The sequence below is a fragment of the Oncorhynchus mykiss genome, chromosome 4 (genome assembly GCF_057628025.1).
Source record: "Oncorhynchus mykiss isolate SJ-2025 chromosome 4, ASM5762802v1, whole genome shotgun sequence".
Lineage (NCBI taxonomy): Eukaryota > Metazoa > Chordata > Actinopteri > Salmoniformes > Salmonidae > Oncorhynchus > Oncorhynchus mykiss.
In genome coordinates, this window is record NC_143025.1 from 83,409,710 (window position 1) to 83,416,521 (window position 6,812).

A 6,812-nucleotide genomic window follows, 5' to 3' on the forward strand; every position below is an offset into this window, starting at 1 on the left:
ACAGTGGGGAAAGTACACATGATGATGGTCATGACGATGGTGATGATGATGATGGTGGTCATGTCGATGATGATGGTGATGATGATGAGGATGGTGATGATGAAGATGACTGTGTTGATGGTGTTGATGATGATGGTGATGATGACGATGATGATGGTGATGATGGTGATGATGATGATGGTGGTCATGTCGATGGTGATGGTGATGAGGATAGTGATGATGGTGATGATGATGATGGTGATGATGGTGATGATGATGATGATGGTCATGACGATGCTGATGATGATGATGGTGATGATGATGATGGTGGTCATGTCGATGGTGATGGTGATGATGATGAGGATGGTGATGATGAAGATGATTGTGTTGATGGTGTTGATGATGATGGTGATGATGACGATGATGATGATGGTGATGATGATGAGAAGAAAATAGATTCCTTGTGGTCAAAGTGCAAAGTTCTGCCCAGCAGGTGCATCTATCAATGTATGATTTATTCAACTCAGCTCAATAATGTTTGAATGAATCTGTGGTGATCAAAAATAACCTCTGAATTTCAGGTAAAGCTATACCGTTATGATAAATAATTCCAAGAGGTGTACACTTACCTGAGATTAATGTGCAGTGTTGGAAAGTACTTATGTAAAAATACTTTAAAGTACTACTTAAGTAGGTTTTGGGGGTATCTGTACTTTACTTTAATATTTATATTTTTGCCAACTTTTACTTTTACTTCGCTACATTCCTAAAGAAAATAATGTGCTGTTTACTCCATACATTTTCCTTGACACCCAAAAGTACTCATCAACATTTATCAAGAGAACATCCCTGGTCATCCCTATTGCCTCTGATCTGGTGGACTCACTAAACACAAATGCTGTCACGCCCTGGTCTTAGTATTTTGTGTTTTCTTTATTATTTTGGTCAGGCCAGGGTGTGACATGGGTTTATTATGTGGTGTGTTTTGTCTTGGTTTTTTTTGTAGGTATTGGGATTGTGATATAGTAGGGTTATCTAGAATAGTCTATGGCTGTCTGGAGTGGTTCTCAATCAGAGGCAGGTGTTTATCATTGTCTCTGATTGGGAACCATATTTAGGCAGCCATATTCTTTGAGTGTTTCGTGGGTGATTGTTCCTGTCTTTGTGTTTGTTTGCACCAGTTAGGCTGTTTAGGTTTTCACGTTACGGTTATTTGTTTTGTATTGTTCATGTTTATATTTTATTAAACATGTATCGAAATAACCACGCTGCATTTTGGTCCTCCTCTCCTTCACTGCAAGAAAACCGTAACAGAATCACCCACCACAAAAGGACCAAGCGGTGTGGTGACAGACAGTGGCAGCAGGAGCAACAAAGTCTGGATTATACGACTTGGGAGGAAATAGACAGGTGAGCGGTTGACCCAGGGAGAGTGCCGGAGCCCGCCTGGGATTCGCTGGAGCAGTGCGAAGAGGGTTATAGAGAATGGAGTTGGAGAGACTAACACGGCGGCGTGGAAGGAAATCCGAGAGTCAGCCCCAAAAATGTATTGGGAGGGGGCACAGGGAGAGTGTGGCAGAGTCAGGAGTCAGACCTGAGCCAACTCCCCCTGTTTATCATAAGGAGGAAACCAGAACCAGAGCCGGTGTTGGAGGTGAGCGAAGCAGAGACTGTGAAGGAGTTAATGGGGAAATTGGAGGAGAGAGTTATGAGGGAGTTGCTGTGTTGGTGCATTAGGCACAGAATTCGCCCGACGGAGCGTGTCGGGGATTTGATGGCTCCTGGGTCAGCGCTCCATACTCGTCCTGAGGTGTGTGTTAGTCGGCTGGTGAAGATTGTGCCAGCCTCACGCACCAGGCCTCCTGTGCACCTCCCTAGCCTTGCACGTCCTGTGCCAGCCCTGCTCTCAAGATCTCCAGTACGCCTTCACGGTCCGGTCCATCCTGTGCCACCTCCACACACCAGCCCTCCGGTGGCAGCTCCCCGCACCAGGCTTCCTGTGCGTGTTCTCGGCCTAGTACCACCAGTGCCAGCACCACGCACCAGGCCTTCAGTGCGCTTCGCCTGTTCAGCGCTGCCAGAGCCTTCCTCCTCTCCAGCGCTGCCGGAGTTTCCCGCCTGTCCAGCGCTGTCAGAGCCTTCCTCTACAGCGCTGCCGGAGTCTCCCTGCCTCTCTAGCGCTGTCAGAGCCTTCCTCCTCTACAGCGCTGCCGGAGCCTTCCTCCTCTACAGCGCTGCCGGAGCCTTCCTCCTCTACAGCGCTGCCAGAGCCTTCCTCCTCTACTGCGCTGCCGGAGTCTACCGCCTGTTCAGCGCTGCCAGAGCCGCCAGTCTGCATGGAGCAGCCAGAGCCGCCAGTCTGCATGGAGCAGCCAGAGCCGCCAGTCTGCATGGAGCAGCCAGAGCCGCCAGTCTGCATGGAGCAGCCAGAGCCGCCAGTCTGCATGGAGCAGCCAGAGCCGCCAGTCTGCATGGAGCAGCCAGAGCCGCCAGGATCTTCCAGATCCGCCAGTCAGCCAGGACCCGCCAGTCATCCAGGATCTTCCAGATCCGCCAGTCAGCCAGGATCCACCAGTCAGCCAGGATCTGCCAGAACCACCATCCAGCCAGGATCTGCCAGAGCCAACTACCTGCCCGAGCTTCCTCTCAGTCCCAAGCTACCCCTCAGTCCCGAGCTACCTCAGTCCTGAGCTGCCCCTCAGTCCAGTGGGGCCCTTGGTGAGGGTTACTAGGCCAAGGTCGGCGGCGAGGGTCGCCAATCAAAGGACGCGATGCAAGTGGACTAAGACTTTGTTGGAGTGGGGTCCACGTCCTGCGCCGGAGCCGCCACCGTGGACAGACGCCCACCCGGACCCTTCCCTATGGGTTTAGGTGTGCGGCCGAGAGTCCGCACCTTGGGGGGGTTCTGTCACGCCCTGGTCTTAGTATTTTGTGTTTTCTTTATTATTTTGGTCAGGCCAGGGTGTGACATGGGTTTATTATGTGGTGTGTTTTGTCTTGTTTTTTTTTTGTAGGTATTGGGATTGTGATATAGTAGGGTTATCTAGAATAGTCTATGGCTGTCTGGAGTGGTTCTCAATCAGAGGCAGGTGTTTATCGTTGTCTCTGATTGGGAACCATATTTAGGCAGCCATATTCTTTGAGTGTTTCGTGGGTGATTGTTCCTGTCTTTGTGTTTGTTTGCACCAGATAGGCTGTTTAGGTTTTGTATTGTTCGTGTTTATTCGTTTATCAAAATATATCAAAATTACCACGCTGCATTTTGGTCCGCCTCTCCTTCGACGGAAGAAAACCGTAACAAATGCTTCATTTGTAAATTATGTTTGAGTGTGCCCCCGGCTATCCGTAAATAAATACATAAAAATTAAATTGTGCCGTCTGGTTTGCTTAATATAATGAATTTTAAATGATTTATACTTTAACTTTTGATACTCAAGTATATTTAAAACCAAATTGTTTTTTACTTTTACTCCAGTATTTTACTGGGTGATTTTCACTTTTACTTGAGTCATTTTCCATTAAGGTATCTTTACTTTTACTCAAGTATGATAATTGAGTACTTTTTCCACCACTGTTAATGTGTCATGATTCATGGATTACATTCTCATGAAGTCCAGTTCTGATTTACCTCCATGACTGTACTGATCATACACCTGCAGTAAGGAGCTTTTGTTTTGTCCTGTAGAGTTGTAGTCATGTTCATTGGCTGACATTGAGAGGTGGTGTTGTTGATTGATGACAAACTTTGGGAATGCTCTCAGAAAGAGAGTGCAGGAACCAAGTCCATGCCATGACAATGTCTTCCAGTGGGAGAGCAGAGCAGTGGAGATTGCCATCTTCTGGCCATCCTGAGAGATACACAATAGAATGGTCTGAATGTGAATGATGGTCTCCCTCCAAGAGTTATGCCTATGAGAACTGACCGAGATAAAGTAGGAAACCAATATGGACACATGTCGTAGTATATATTGATGTATAATCAGCGTAAGGTGTGGGAAGGTAGAGTTAGGTAAGGTATAGTTTTTGAGAATAGGAAAAAGTTGAGCTCACACACACCACTATTAAGATTGTTATATATATCAGTTGGGGTCTCTATAAGCTTCAATATGAGGCCCTGAAACTAGCATGAAGTATAGTCAAACTTTTTTGCTTTGGGGTAAGTTAAGCAAATGGTTGAGCCAATGGCAAGTTGAGCAAGTTTTTTCTTCCCAGGGTAATGTAAGTCATTATCGATGGGATATAAGATAACAGGGTCAGGCCTATATTAAAAATACAAAGTGTTTGTTAGGTGTTAAGCCTGTGTTAAAATATGTTTAATATCATTAAAAGACTGTTTGGGAAATAAAGATAAACATGGTTTTGAAAAGGTAGTGGCAATATTTCATTAAGGTTGGTCAATTTACCCCATACTCAGGGGAAGTTGTGCCAAGAGACCACTATTTTGGGGCAAGCTATGTTTTCCAAAACTGTTATGTTTACATGAATTCTGATTATTTCAAGGGATACACAACATCCTGAAACAAACTCAGCAAAAAAAGAAACGTCCTCTCACTGTCAACTGCATTTATTTTCAGCAAACTTAACATGTGTAAATATTTGTATGAACATAACAAAATTCAACAACTGAGACAAACTGAACAAGTTCCACAGACATGTGACTAACAGAAATGGAATAATGTGTCCCTGAACAAAATCAAAAGTTACATTCAGTATCTGGTGTGGCCACCAGCTGCATTAAGTACTGCAGTGCATCTCCTCCTCATGGACTGCACCAGATTTGCCAGTTCTTGCTGTGAGATGTTACCCCACTCTTCCACCAAGGCACCTGCCAGGTCCTGGACATTTCTGCGGGGAATGGCCCTAGCCCTCACCCTCCGATCCAACAGGTCCCAGACGTGTCAATGGGATTGAGATCCAGGTTCTTCGCTGGCCATGGCAGAACACTGACATTCCTGTCTTGCAGGAAATCACGCACAGAACAAGCAGTATAGCTGGTGGCATTGTCATGCTGGAGGGTCATGTCAGGAAGGGTACCACATGAGGGAGGAGGATGTCTTCCCTGTAACGCACAGCGTTGATATAGTGTTGCCGGTGATGTCTGGTGAGGACCTGCCTTACAACAGGCCTACAAGCCCGACTGACACAAAACGACAATCCTCACATCCTCACAACCCTATGTTATTAACTTACACTCACTCAAACAGACCCAACATGGCAGGACAGTGACACTATGCTCCCCATTTACCTAATTAGGGCATGTGCCACTGACATGGCCAGTGAACCAAGCAGCATCTTTGCCCTCTTGCCCTGAAGAGAGACTGGCACTGGGGTTTAAGCATTTGATTGGCTCTCACTGGTGTCAGCAGGGCAACATATTCAGAGTGCCACTTCATTCTGAAGCCTGAATAAAGGCAGCAAGCACTGTGAAATTTGCACAAATATGGGTCTGGAGTCGCTAGACTGTAAGAAAATAGGCAGCATGTAGGCAGTGTGATTGAGATACCTTCCTAAGAGTAGCATTACAAACATAGGCACAGACCTACATACGATAACATGTACAGTGCCTTGCGAAAGTATTCGGCCCCCTTGAACTTTGCGACCTTTTGCCACATTTCAGGCTTCAAACATAAAGACATGAAACTGTATTTTTTTGTGAAGAATCAACAACAAGTGGGACACAATCATGAAGTGAAACGACATTTATTGGATATTTCAAACTTTTTTAACAAATCAAAAACTGAAAAATTGGGCGTGCAAAATTATTCAGCCCCTTTAAGTTAATACTTTGTAGCGCCACCTTTTGCTGTGATTACAGCTGTAAGTCGCTTGGGGTATGTCTCTATCAGTTTTGCACATCGAGAGACTGAAATTTTTTCCCATTCCTCCTTGCAAAACAGCTCGAGCTCAGTGAGGTTGGATGGAGAGCATTTGTGAACAGCAGTTTTCAGTTCTTTCCACAGATTCTCGATTGGATTCAGGTCTGGACTTTGACTTGGCCATTCTAACACCTGGATATGTTTATTTTTGAACCATTCCATTGTAGATTTTGCTTTATGTTTTGGATCATTGTCTTGTTGGAAGACAAATCTCCGTCCCAGTCTCAGGTCATTTGCAGACTCCATCAGGTTTTCTTCCAGAATGGTCCTGTATTTGGCTCCATCCATCTTCCCATCAATTTTAACCATCTTCCCTGTCCCTGCTGAAGAAAAGCAGGCCCAAACCATGATGCTGCCACCACCATGTTTGACAGTGGGGATGGTGTGTTCAGCTGTGTTGCTTTTACGCCAAACATAACGTTTTGCATTGTTGCCAAAAAGTTCAATTTTGGTTTCATCTGACCAGAGCACCTTCTTCCACATGTTTGGTGTGTCTCCCAGGTGGCTTGTGGCAAACTTTAAACGACACTTTTTATGGATATCTTTAAGAAATGGCTTTCTTGCCACTCTTCCATAAAGGCCAGATTTGTGCAATATACAACTGATTGTTGTCCTATGGACAGAGTCTCCCACCTCAGCTGTAGATCTCTGCAGTTCATCCAGAGTGATCATGGGCCTCTTGGCTGCATCTCTGATCAGTCTTCTCCTTGTATGAGCTGAAAGTTTAGAGGGACGGCCAGGTCTTGGTAGATTTGCAGTGGTCTGATACTCCTTCCATTTCAATATTATCGCTTGCACAGTGCTCCTTGGGATGTTTAAAGCTTGGGAAATCTTTTTGTATCCAAATCAGTCTTTAAACTTCTTCACAACAGTATCTCGGACCTGCCTGGTGTGTTCCTTGTTCTTCATGATGCTCTCTGCGCTTTTAACGGACCTCTGAGACTATCACAGTGCAGG